At 47.2% G+C, this 14,150-nt stretch overlaps 1 long non-coding RNA gene across 1 annotated transcript; it reads left to right on the top strand.

The window, feature by feature from the left end:
- The first annotated feature begins 11,374 nt into the window (after positions 1-11,374).
- LOC146889081 (uncharacterized) lies at positions 11,375-13,859 on the top strand. Its single transcript, XR_015000290.2, has 2 exons — positions 11,375-11,507; positions 12,185-13,859. It is a non-coding gene; the product is annotated as an uncharacterized LOC146889081 (long non-coding RNA).
- The last annotated feature ends 291 nt before the right edge of the window (positions 13,860-14,150 follow it).

The following is a 14,150-nucleotide window of genomic DNA, read 5'->3' as shown; positions in this document are numbered from 1 at the left end:
GCTGGTTGCTTGGAGGCTGTGCCAGAGCGGTGGAGAATCGCACAAGGGTGAAATTAGAGCAGAGGTCTCCTCCCTGGGCCTTGGGTAATTTAGCAAATCAAAACCACCCGGGTAGGGCTCAGGTCAGGCTGGGTTCCAGACACACCAGCCTCCAGAGGAACAGTGAGGGGTAGCCAGGCCTAGAGGGTGAGAAAGTGTCTTATCTGTCCAGATGTGCTAAACCCTAGAAATGGAGGATGTGGCTGACTCAGAAAAGCACAGCCCAGCTTCCCTTCTGGGAAGGTCTAACAGCCCAGCTGTGGGCCCTGCCATCTGTAGGCAGCTTCCAGCTGTCAGGCGTTCAAGGGCAACCTAAGCAGCTGAGAGCACTTCACCCAAGGTCGTACTCTCCTGGGGTGGTCACTATTACAAAGGCTTCACCATTTTGGCTCAGAAATCGAACTTTTCCAGACATTCCAGAACTTTCTCCTTTAGGTTAGCGGAAACTCAGTGGGGCCTGCATCTCAGGTCAACTTCCCACTGTACCCAGTCTTACTTTTCTCACTCCTTCCTTTCACAGGTCCCTCAATCGCCTTTTAGCCCCAAACCCTTTGTTGTCTGCTTCCAGAGAGCCTGGGTTCTGACGGAGAGTAGGATGTCTTTTAGTTATGAATTCCATCCAAGAAACCAGCAGGACTGCAGATGCCATTTGATTATAGTCTCTGGAGGATTGATCCAGTTTCCCTTAAATTGTTCCAGAAGTTTCTACCATTGTACATTTCTACTATACATTATTTTCACTTGATTTGAGAGGTTATTCCAATAATCTGAGGCAATTGTTCAGTGGTAGGGCATTCACCTACCATGTGTGAGGTCCTGAGTTCCATTTCAGTACTGAAAAGAAGAAAGCAGAGGGCTGCTGGGATGGTCGGGGTGGGGAGAGGCACTGCCAATAAGCCTGACGACCCAAGTTTGATCTACGGAACCCACATCGTGGAAGAAGAGAAATGACTAGCTCAAGTTTTGTCCTTTAACTACTGCCTTTCTACACACACACACACACACACACACACTATACACACATACACACACACACACACACTATACACACATACACATACACACACTATACACACATACACACACACTATACACACATACACATACACACACACTATACACACACACTATACACACATACACACACACTATACACACATACACACACATACACGCACACTATACACACACTATACACACATACACACATACTATACACATAAACACATACTATACACACATATACACACATATACTACACATACATACTATACACATACACACATACACTACACACACTATACACACATACTACACACATACTATACACATACATATACTACACACGTACACACATACACTGCACACACATACTATACACATACACACATACACTACACACACATACTATACACATACACACATACACTACACACACTATACACACATACACACATACTATACACATACACTACACACACTATACACACATACTATACACACACACATACACACACTGCACACATATACACATACACTACACACACATACATATACATACACACTATACACATACATATACTACACACACATACACACACTGCACACACATACACATACACTACACACACTATACACACATACTATACACACATACACTACACATACATACACACTGCACACACATACACTACACACTATACACACATACACACATACTATACACACACATACTATACACACATACTACATATACACATATACTATACACACACATACACATACATACACACACACATTCACTATAATAAATTTTTAAAAGAAAAAACACCATGAGGGGACGCATTGGGGGTGCCTTTCATACCCATTTTATTCTCCATTTCACACTTTCTGCCTTCTCAGGCCGCCTTGCCCCGCCCCCACCCTGCCAAAGCCCGTCTAATACCTGCACTTGCAAGGGCCACTTCTGAGTCCCTCGTGTCTGCTTTCTTCTTTGTTCCCAGCGACTGTGGCTCTCTGCCAGGGGGAATCATCAGTGTCCCTCTGCATATAGACGCCCCACTGCCTGCCAGACACCCAGCCTTTATTGTCAGTATGAGGACAAGCCAAATTGCTTGGCAGGCAGCGAGCTGGCCTTTAGTCCTTGTCTCATCAACATGGCCATCACCGCTGCCTTAGTCTCCCCAATTAGGTTCTGGGCCTTCATGGTAGTCTCTGTCTTCTTCCTTTGGCAAAGATAGGGCCAATCTGGGAACTCCAGCTGTCACCTCTGGAGGGCCCCTGGGGAGGACCCAGTTCCCATCAGCAAGAAACTTCTCTGACCTGCTCGGCAGGCAGCCGCCTCCCTTAACACCAGAAGCCTAATTAGTAGCTCTGATTTCTCCTCCTCTATCTCCTCTTCTGCCCCACCTTTTACCCTGATGGGCACCCCCAGAGTCAGGTAAGGGTGGCACAGCCATTGGAAAAGGGGGCACATTTTCAGGCATCACACGGTAACAGCATGAAGTGTGTTTTCACTTTGCATTCCTGGTAGAGCTAGCTGGGTTCAGCGTCTATTTATCATACATTGTGCGGTGGTTGTAGGTGGCTGACACCAGCTGAAGCCAGCTCTGCCAGGGTGCTGTAGACCATGTAGCAGGAGCATTGGCCACATTGTGCTGGGTGGCTGTGTGGCTCCAACCATTAGCCGGGGGTCAGTGAGGGCACAATTTCAGAGGAGCCACTCAAGATCCTGCTCTTTCAGATCTGAGCAGCTGGGGAGAAGGCTAGCTTGAGCCAGCTGCCAAATCTCCAGGGGCTCAACCAGGAACAGCTCTCACCACTAGCCAGGACGCAGGCATGGGTGAGACAGGCTCCCCCTGAATTCTCCTTCCTGCTCCTTTTCTGTAACCAGAAAGCCAAGCCAGCCCAAATGAAATGCCCACATTTTATTGCTCACAGTGTTTTAGTTCTCATTTGGCTTTGTTTGGAATAGAGGTTTTACTAAGTGGCATAAATTGAGCCTAACAAATTTTAAAACTAAAACAGCAACACCCTAAATGCTTAAAACTGTAATTGGCGAGATAAAAAGTGAGTTACCAGGGAGGAGTGAAAGGGTGGGAGGGAGGCAGCGGAAGGGGGAATGGGCAGCCATTTTCCTACCCTCCTTGGTAGATTTGGTTTCTGCTTCCTTCCCCCTACAGTCAATGCACAGGGAAGTCTCTAGAACCTAGAAGTACCCTGTAGGGCATTCTGTGCCCTTACCTTCATGTAAGAAGCCATTCTAGTTTCCCTACAGCCCCTATCCAGAAGCCTGGCTCTCTTCATTTGGGCATTTGAATCCTGTTTTTGGAGGGGGCACGTGAGGCTGAGGCCTGGGGGTGAAGAGGGAGGCTGCCGGTTGCTGGTTGCTGGTGCCCAGATGGGTAGGGTGGGAAGGGGAGAAAGGGACAGTACTCTTCTTTTTCCACTTCTGGGGTAAATTGTGCTTGGAAGTAATATGCGTCTGCCTAGAATCTGTAGTTGTATCTGTCTCCAAAGAGAATGTCTAGCCGCTGCAGAAGTGTACCAAGTGTGTCTCTTTTCTTTTAGGTGGCAGCCTTCCTTCAGTGGAGGTACTCTATGAAGGAACAGGCCAGAATGCCTAGGGAACGCCTCTGGGGCACTGCGTGCATGGGAAGGCAGGATGCTGGTAGCAGCCAGAGAGGCCATTTGAGGCCGTCCACCGGCTGCCCTAGCCAGTATTGATCACCTCTCAGGAACTGGCCAGCACTGATGGCTCAGCGCTTGATTCTGAGCATGCTTATATGAGGCTTTGGCCTGCAGACAGACAGTGGGGAGGGGGGACCTGCTTGGCAGCAGACATCTCCAGCTGGCAGCCACGCTTTGCTCTCTGTGGTCAAGGGTGACCTTGGCTGAGCCCCCGAATTCTCTAATTTGACTTTCTCCAGGGTGAGGGCTACCACAACACTTTTGGCTTTGTTTTGTTTTGTTTTCAAGGCTGGAGAAGGAACTCAGGGCCCCTGGTGTACCAGACAAGCTCTCTGCCACTGAGTCACAACCCTGCCCCAACCCCAAAAGTCTGGAAGACAGAACTATGCCATACAAGATGAAAATGCTTTCTTTTTTTCCCAGTTGATATGATAATACCTTGCTTTAGGACACTCTTGATATCAAGGCTTATAACTGTACTTAAATTAGCTCAAGGAAATGGGAGGTAGATAGGACACAAGGGTCCTTCAAGAAACTCAGCCCCAGGGGGGCTTGAAAGATAGCAAGTCTGTAAAATGCTGGCTGCATAATCATGAGGGACAGAGTTCCATCTCGACCACCCACATAAAGGGTCCAGCATGGTGGTACTTGCTTGTAATTCTAATACTGGGGAGGCAGATTCTAGAGCATTCTCAACCGTTAATCTGTATCTCCAATCCTCCTTCTATTTCTTTAGTGTATGTGAGAGTATGTAAGCCTGCAGATGAACATGTGTGTTCGAGTACATGTGTGTGTGAGAGAGAGCCTCAGGAGCATCACCCAAGGTTGACCCCTCCAAACATACCTCCACATATATAAACAAATGTAAAACCCAACTGCACCCAAACTGTTAGGGATCAATGAGCCTTGGAAAAGATGTGCATGCGTGGGGCTGAGGTGCCTGTGTCTCTTCCTGGTTGAGGGCCCATGTGCCCATGCTGTGATGACAGCTAGCTGACTACTGAGCCCTGTCTCCCCTCACCTGCTTTTCTGTGGCTCATTTGTCTCATAGCACGTGGCGCACTTTGGCCAAACGGTAGCCTTAACTCCACGAACTGCTCTGACAACCATGGGGCTCAACATCCTCTGACCTTAAGTTCTCTGTTCAAAATCTCATAAAAGGTTCTGATCTCTAGGTAAGAGATGAGTTCTAACCTAGGTCAAGTATCCTGTCCTGGCCAAGGAGGTTGTGTCATGGGCACTATATATAGACCCTACCTTACCCTTACACAGGGATTATGGGTAGACGTCATCTCTATGACATGTGTCATTCATTCGTTTGTGTGTGTGTACAAATAATTATCTATGTGTCCTGGTGTCTTAGTCACTGTTCTGTTGCTGTGAAAAGACACCATGACCAAGGCAATTCTTAGAAAAGAAAGCATTTCATTGAGGACTTCCTTACAGTTCGGGAAACATCACAGTAGGAAGTATGATGGGAAACAGACTGGCATAGCATGGAAGTAATAGCTGAGCGCTCTGATCCTGATCTATAGGCAGAAGGCAGAGAGAGACTGGGCCTTGTGTGCGTTTTTGAAACCTCAAAGCTCTCTCCCAGTGACACACCTCCTGTAACGAGGCCACACCTCGGAATCCCTTTCAAACTGTCCCACTTCCTCTATCCAAATACATGGGCCTGAAGACACTATCCATTCTCATTCAAATCCCCACAGCTGAGATCCCAACCCAGAGAGTTCTGACCTAAGAAAAGTGCCCAATACGGTCATGTGTCACTTAGTGATGGCATACAGACTAGGAAAACTATTACATCATTTTGTGAACACCAGAGAGTGCTCATGAATCTAAATGGACCAGGTTGATCTGATGCAATTCAACGAAGTTCTAAAGTGGGGGGCGGGTGATACTGCTTCTGGCGTGATGGGGCAGACAGTTTTACACAAGACTGTTTTTCAAGACAGGGTTTTTCCACGTAGCCTTGGTTGTCCTAGAACTCACTCTGTAGACCAGACTGGCCTCACACTCAGAGATCTGTCTGCCTCTGCCTCCTGAGTGCTGGGATTAAAGGCGTGCGCCACTACGTCACAGCGACTATTTTCTTTAATAAGTGGAAGGAGTACCCTCTAAGTGATCAAAAATATAGTACAGTAAATGCATAAGCTCATGACAGGTATGTAATAGCAAATATTGAGTACCTTATATAACTATAGCAGCGTAGCAGGGTTTTTGATATACAAATGATGTCCTACGCTACACCAGGTCACAGGGATTTTCAGCTCTGCTATAATTGTATGGGACAATCATCTTATTTGTAGTCCATGGTTAGTCTAAGTTGCTTTATGCTGAGCATGACTCTGCGAAGCACCCTACCACTCAGCGCCATCAGAATGTTCTTTTCACTTCTTTAGAGTCAGAGTCTCACTCTGTTCCCTAGGCTGGCACATAAGTGGTGTACAAGCAAAACACTCAAAATAGAAACTTTTTTCAAAGTAAAAAAAAATTCTGAGCTTAGTGGTGCCTGTCAAAATTTCAAATCTGCAGACTCCTTGAAGTAGCAATTGCTCTGCTGGGAATTGATAACCCCTTGCATATGCATCACGTTATGTAGCAGTCAGCTATTGCTATGTAACCAGCTGTGCTGTTTTGAATAAGAATGGCACCCACAGGCTCATGGGTTTGAATACTTGGTCTCCAGTTTGTGGAACTGTTTGGGCAGGGTTAGGAGGTGTGGTCTTGGACGAGGTGTGTCACTGGGGATGGGCCTTGAGCTTCCAAAAGCCTCACAGCATCCTAGTGTGCTCTTTGCCTCCCGCTTGCTCTTTGAGATGGAGCTCCTGGTTCTACTGCCGTACCTTTGTTCTACCGTCATGGACTCTAGCCCCTTGGAACTGGTTGACCTGGAACTTACAATGTAGATCAGAGTAGTCTCAAACTCAGGTAGCCACCTGACTCTGCTTCCAAAGTTCTGGAACTATAGGTATGTGCCATCATGCCAGGCACTGTTAGTATTTTGGGGTGATGGAGTGGTCCTGTTGGTTTGCATTTGACTGGGCTCATTTTGACTGGGCTTCCCGGTGAATCTGTTGTCAGCAGACAGATGGGTTGGGCAATGAGGATCTGTTCTATAACCAGTGTCATCATCCTGTGGGCTAACTTGTTCTTAGGCCAGCTTAGCTTTGTCTCATAGCATTTATAGACGCGCAGACAAGAAACAGAAAGTCGCTGTGGCACACGCCTTTAATCCCAGCAATTGGAGGCAGACATAGGTGGATCTCTATGAGCTCGGGGCTGGTCTAGTCTACAAAGCAAGTTCCAGGAACCCTGTCTCAAAAAAACAAAACAAAACAAAAACAAAAACAAAAAACAGAAGAAGAAGGAGGAGGAGAAGAAGAAGAAAAAGAAGAAGGGAAGAAGAGGAAGAGGAGGAAGAAGCAGAAACTTGAAGTGCTTTAAATGCTGCTGCCTACACCGTCTGCTAAGTCAGTTATGTGGTGAAATGAAAGGAAACACACTGGCTTCTTTAGTGAGAGGAGCAGGCTAAGTAAAGGGTCAAAGGGCAAGAGAGAGGTAAAGACTTGGTGCCATAGGTCCAGTCAGTTCTCTGCGTGAGCAAACAACAGTCTCTGCAGCATTGCTGGTGAGAAAACCAACTGAGAGAGCCACTAGGAAGAAGGGGGCTAAGTGAGCCAGGTTTACACTCTAGAAACATCTGTGGTGGAAAAAAAATGAAGAAGTCCTGTGCTTGGTTGGGAAAATCCTGAAGGTGAATTGTTATATAAAACAACAAAAAATCCCAGAACAAGTAAGTACATGACAGTATTATATAGTTTGCAAACTGTGAAGAGATCTAAGAGTATATGAGGCTGCAGCATAAGTGCTTCACTGGGTAAAAATGCTTCTTGCTAGGCAAGCATAAAGACCTGAGTTCTAATTCCCAGATATTGCATTAAAAGGTCTGCCATGGCTATACATGCCCACAATTTCAGTGCTGCCAAGACCAAGACAGGCAGATTCCAGAGTGCATGGGCCAGCTGGTCTTTCAGACAGGGAGCTTGGGGTTCAGTAAGATACCTTGTCTCAAGGGAATAAGTGGGAGGGTTATCGAGCAGGACGCTCAACATCTTCTTGTCGTTTCCATGTATGGGTGCATGTACCTACATGCATGTGCATACATGTAGGTATATGTCACATATACACACATAAAGAAAATGCAAGTTTCTGTTTATTATAGCTTGCATAAATTAACACTTTAAAAAATGAGCATATATAGGGGCCCTGGCTAGAACCAGAGTAAAGAGAGAGGGGGCATTTTTTATTGTATACATAAAGTAAGTCTCACACCCGTACAATAACACAAATACAAAAATTAATCAAACAGCTTTGTGTGTGTATCCATTAAATAAACTAGGAGAGAAATATAAACAATGGGATAATATAGCAGGCCTCTGTAGTTTCCAAAAACCTCTACAGATCTTGAAAAGGTGAGGGGGGAGGCTTCTGGAGGCATAGAGACTTTGTTCAATGTGTTTGAGGTCCTGGGTTTGAATTCCTTCACACCAGTAAATAAGTACAAAATTTAAAAGCAATGAAATTGAAAAAATCAAAAGAAAGGGCCTTCACTGTAAGGTGGAGTAATTGTACCTAGTTTAAATTTTGTATTCTAATCGGCTTTTTCCTTTAAATTTTGTTTTCTTTTCTTTTTTTTGTTTGTTTGTTTTTCCAAGACAGTGTCTCTCTGGCCCTGGCTGTCCTGGAACTCTCTGTAGACCACGCTGGCCTCAAATTCAGAGATCCATCTGCCTCCTCTGCCTCTGGAGTCCTGGAATTAAAGCTGTGTGCCACCACCTGGCCTTTGTTTGGTCTTTTGAGATAGGGTCTCCCTATGTGGCCCTGGAAACATACTGCGTGTGAAGGCAAAAGGCAAGGGTGCCCTCCCTGTCCATCCCCCCACCCCCGCTGGATTGTGCGGTCCCCAAGGAACTGTAACAGAACATGTCAGGCCCCTCTGCTTTTGACCAGGCGCTGACATTTCTAAAGGATTCGTGAGTGTTTTTGCAGACAACGTCTGCGCGTTGCTTCGAGCTGGGATGTGTTCCTTGGCTCTTCAAATGTCAGCGTGCCGCTCTGCTGGGACAGGATCCCATTTCTCGGGAAATGTCTGGAGCCAAGTGCCGATGGGTTTCTGTGATGTCACCAGGCTCTGGCAATCAAAGAGCTTCTGAATAACAGCAGACCCACTCGTGAGCCTGTGGCAGGGGCATAACTCAACAGGGCCTCTGTGCCAGGACTGAAGCCATTTTGGTGTGTCACTCTAGCTGTTTGATTGTCCCCACCCAACCATAGGCTCCTATTGTACAAGTGGAGGCCCAGAGCCCCCATCTATTCCTCTCTTCTAGCTAAGCACCCCTCCCCCATCAGGACATAAGAAGGAATACTGGGGCTGTTGGCGTGGAGCTAGTGAAGATTCTGGAAGCCTCTTGAGAAAGTAGATGGTCTGTCTATGTCTGAGCCTGTTCTGCAGCAATAAGCAGCAATCAAATCTCTGCCACAGCCACTGTTCTGCTCGGATCCATGCAGGACTGTGCCTGGGGTCCTGATCCTACAGGGAAGGGGACTTGCCACCAGTAGGTGGGTAAGTTGGACAGTCAAACAAGTCTTTAGGTGAAAGTCTAAGGCTTGCTGTTTAGTACCAGCTGTTTTGCTGTTTTGTTGCAAGAGAAAAGTCTCACCCCCCACCCCCCCAAAGAAACTTAAAAGAAAATGACCTCTAAGCAGTCCCCTTGTTTATAAGAGAAACTGGCATCTAGTAGAATGCAGACAGCCTCGGGGCTTGGAACACCGGAAACCCAGGAATGTATTCTGTTCCTGTTGTTTTCTCTTTTCTCTTCTCTCCTGTCTGCTAGCTTTTATTTGTTGGTTTGTTTTTCATTGACAGACTATACAATGGCTTGTGCTCCAGCTACTGGGATGAGAGATGACCATGTCGAATCCCAACATTCTGGGGTAGGGTTTCATTGACTCTGTTTGGTCAGGAGTCCAGTCCTGGACCAATCAACTTCAGTGAGGGGGCGGCTGGGAAACCAAAGCAGAGTCTCAGAGTCTCTGTTTACAGGTTGTTACACATTACTAACAGTGGGTTGTCCTTGAAGGCCACAAGACTTCTCAGAGAGTAAAGGCTGTGGAAGAAGTGCTGGTAACACTCACAGTATTTCATCCAGAACGATGTATACCCCATACATTTCTACTTGATAGCTTCCTATAATTTGGTTCTTTCTTTCTTTCTTTCTTTCTTTCTTTCTTTCTTTCTTTCTTTCTTTCTTTCTTTCTTTCTTTCCTTCCTTCCTTCCTTCCTTCCTTCCTTTCTTCCTCTCTCTCTCTCTTCCTTCCTTCCTTCCTTCCTTCCTTCCTTCCTTCCTTCCTTCCTTTCTTCCTTCCTTCTTACACTGTATGCATGTGTCTGTGGGGGAAGGGTATGTACGCATGAGTGTTGTGTGCTCTAAGGCCAGAAGTCCTTAGATCCCTGAAACTGGAGTTACAGGTGGTTGGGAACCACCAGCAGATGCTGGGAACTGAACCTGGAGCCTCTTCAAAGAGCAGTTTGTGTTCTTAACTTCTGAGCCATTTCTCTACCCTATCTTTTTAAAAAATTTTTTTGAGATTATAATATAATTACATCATTCCCCTTCCTTTTCCTATTACTTTACACTTATTTATCCAGTGTGTGTATAGGGGGACACACAAGTACACGGTATGCTTGTGGAGGTAAGAGGGCAACTTGCGGAGTCTCTCAGTCACGTAGGTTCTAGGGATTGGTTACAGTTATCAAACCTGGTGGCAAGTTCCCTTGTCCAGGAGTCAGCTTGCAAGGTCTAGTTTTTCAGTTAAGTTTGTAAGTTTCTTTTCAGCGAGGGATCCTTCTCCATTATCTCCCTCTGCCTCCGGGGCTTCAGATGTACTTTGTGCTCTTTTTTCAGTGATGGATGATCCTTGTTGGAAGCTCAATGTTGGCATTTGGGGGGTGATGTATGATGGATAAGGCTGGTTACCTGGTTGCATGGAGTGGAGGGGAGGCTCCAAAAGCCCCGCTGTGGTGGATGTCAGTTCCACTGAGTTCAAGAAGAACCCTGGACTGACTCCACTTGATGTCCACATTACCAAGCTGAGAAGTATTCTTCCAACCCTTGTTCGTCTGCATCAAAGGAAGAGACAAGCTTACCAGGTTCTGGCCCATCACCCCCAGGGCCTGGAAGGAATGGAGGAGTGGGGGGCTGTGAGACATTGCTTTGCCTAACATCTCTTTTTGTCAGCAAGGGTGCTGGCAGGGCTCAAGGAGTCTGATGATACCTGGATGGTAGCCATGTGGGTTCTTTCAAGGCCTCAGGCTGAGGAGAAAACGCAAGGAAGTTTTGAGAAGCTTTCTCCTTTCTTCCTTCCTTCTTCTAGCCACCCATCATTCCCTGGCATCTTACCTCACAGCAGCACTCAGCCTCTCTTGGGCCTTCCCATGGATCTTTGCTCGACTTCTAGAATGCATACTTTCTTCTCTCTTCTCTGGGGTTTCCAGGCTTGGGACAAGCACCCAGTAGCTCAGAATAGTATACCTCTTGCCTTGGCTGACTTTGACCTCATGCTTTCCCTTGAACTTGGCTTCTCCCTGGCATCTGCTCACTTCTGGCTCCAGCTGAGTTCAGCCCAGCTGCCTCTGTAGCTCCTGATGGCTCCACAGACCAGGCTTTAGCCTCTTAGCTCCTGTCTGGACGTCTGATTCCCAGCCAGCGCTGGTGAGTGGCTTTACCTCTCATCTCAGGGTTAAACAGCTTGCAGTACCCATCCCCAGTCTGTGGCTGGCAGAGAACGCACACATCTGCCAGAGGCCACTGGCATCGAATTTAGATCTCTGAGGGGAGGGGACGAGCTGCTGAAATCACTGTTCTTCAGCTTGAGGAAGAGAAAGGTGTGCATGGGGGGGATGTCCCTGCTGAGCGACAGCCACGCATGGATATAGGTCATTCAGAATAATGCCCTGGATTGGAAAGGAGGAGCTTGCAGGGCATCAGGGAACTGGCCAAGGATGGCCAGGACAGCAGGTGGGGACCCTCAAGGGGCCTGGGCCAGTGGCTATTTACTATGTGGTGGCAGGAGCATTCCAATATTTTAGTAACTGGTACAGCTGTCGTAGCCATGCATTGCAACTGAGTGTCGGTGCAGGTTGTAGGTGGCAGGGAGCAGCTGGGTTGTCATGCTGACAGTGAAAGCAGATGGAGTGGTTATAAACTGCGACAGGAGAAATTTGTCTCCTCAATGGAAAACTTATATCGACCAAGGAGGTTGGCCAGAATCTTGAAGCTCTGAAGCAACAGGCCTTCAAAATGGACCAGGAGGTTGCTACTGGGGACCAGGCAAGAAAGACTTTTTTATTTATTATTACTATTCTGTTTTTTTTTTTTTAATTTGCTAGCAAAGGACCCCAGATTATCTGCAGCCATGATTCGTGGGAGACCTTTCTAGAGCCTTCACTGGCTGCCAGATGTGCTGGAGAATGACATTACAAAGGTCAAGATGCTGGCTTCTTCTTTACCTGAAATTCACAAGAACGCCACTGGAGGTGTCATGGCTTGAATAGGAAATGTCACCCCCAGTGTTTCCGAATGTCTGCTCCCAGCTGGTGGTGCTATTTTGGGTGCCAGTGGAACTTGTGTGTGGTAAGGCCTGGCGGTAGGTCAGTAGGGAGCGGGACTTTAAAGGTTGTGGCCAGCAGCCACCCTCTGCTAGGTTCCTGGGTTGCAGTGGTGCTCCGCCATATGCTCCGATGGCCATGAACCCCACCATTCCTTTCCTTGATGTTTGATCTTGATCATCAACTTAACAGGATTTCAAATCACCATGGAAACAAGTCTCTGGGCATGCCTGTGAAGGATTATCAAAATTAGGTTACCAGAGATGGGAACACCGACTCTAACTGGGGACAGTGTCACTCCATGGGCTGGCTTTCCGAGAGTAAGGGAGAAGGAGAAGGCAAGCTGAACGGTAGCATTCCTCTCTGCCTTCTTCCTCACTGGAGACCTTATGACTGTCTTAGCTGCTGCTACCTTGACTGCCCCAGCATGGTGGACTGTATGCTCCAACTACGAGCCAAAATAGGCCTTCTTTAAGTTGCTCTGGTCAGTGTGTTTTGTCGCAGCACCAGCACAAGACACCAATACGCATCTTACCCACAATGAATTGAGTCTCCAAAACTCTGGGCTCAAATAAACAGTGTCCTTCATGAGTGTTTCTGTCAGGCATTTTGTCAAGCAGCTAATAGAACTCAGACAGAGAAATTGGGGATAGGACCCCTGCCCAAAAGATGACCAATAGACCAGAGAATATGATGGACACGCTGAATGAATCCACGGAGAGAAGGGTTGGGCAAGCACTGAGTGGGTAGCAGCTGGGGACTGGTGTGGCTCGGGAAAGGACTTCCTGTCCAAACAGGGATGAACTCAGCTTCCGAAAGCTCTTCCTTCACTTCTAGAAATCACTACTTGCTTGTGATCTTCACTTCCAGATATCAGGTCGCTGTGTGTCCTTGAAAGCACTTGGAGGCTCTCACCTTGCTAGTGTGAAGTCAGCGCTGCTTAGCTATGCTCGGCTGGGATCAGAGCCAGCCGAGAAGGCCAAGTTCACAGGAGCTCTGAGGGGCTGCTCTGGGCAGCCTCCCTCTGAGGTTTCTCCAGTGTCAGGAGGAGCAGCGAGCTCAGAGCAGCGTCCCGAAATCAAACTGCTGCCCACTTGGAGAGAGAAGGCTGCGCTCTCCAGGTGAATGTCAGAGAGTGCCACTTTCCCTCCTCAGGGACTGCATCTGGGAGGAAGAGTTTTGGTGACAGTGCAGCGCTAGAATCGCTAGAATCGCTTGCTAAGACATCCTCAGGGTTTCCAGAACCTTCAAGCTCAAAGCACTGCCTTGCCAAGGCCACTGCCTTCTGTCCCAGAATTCCCACAACTGGAAGCTGTGAGATGAATGGAATGATTACAAGAAAAGAATGGACAAGGTGCAGACCAACTCCCGATATCCTCTACCATTCTTCTATTGTGCTTAAAAAAAACAAACAAAGATTCACCATCTTAACCATTAACGATTTTATTTTCACTTATGTTTATGTGTCTGTGCGAATGTATGCCATATACGTGGGGTGCCTATGGAGACAAGAAGAGGTTGTCAGAGCCTCTGGAGCTGAAATTACAGACAGTTGAGAGCTGCCTGACCTGGGCTCTGGGAACAGAACTTGGGAACGCTAGAAGAGCAGAAAGTACTCTTACCTGCTGAGCCATCTCTCCAGCCTGATATCCAGCTAGGCCTGTGGTAGTGAATCCATTCAGGAGGTTTGCACTCATCCCTCAGAACTCCTCGCAGCCTGTAAAACTAAAACTCTGTCCCCATTAAA

The sequence above is a fragment of the Myodes glareolus genome, chromosome X, assembly GCF_982192425.1.
Source record: "Myodes glareolus chromosome X, mMyoGla1.1, whole genome shotgun sequence".
Classification (NCBI taxonomy): domain Eukaryota; kingdom Metazoa; phylum Chordata; class Mammalia; order Rodentia; family Cricetidae; genus Myodes; species Myodes glareolus.
This window is presented reverse-complemented; position numbering and strand designations above follow the sequence as displayed.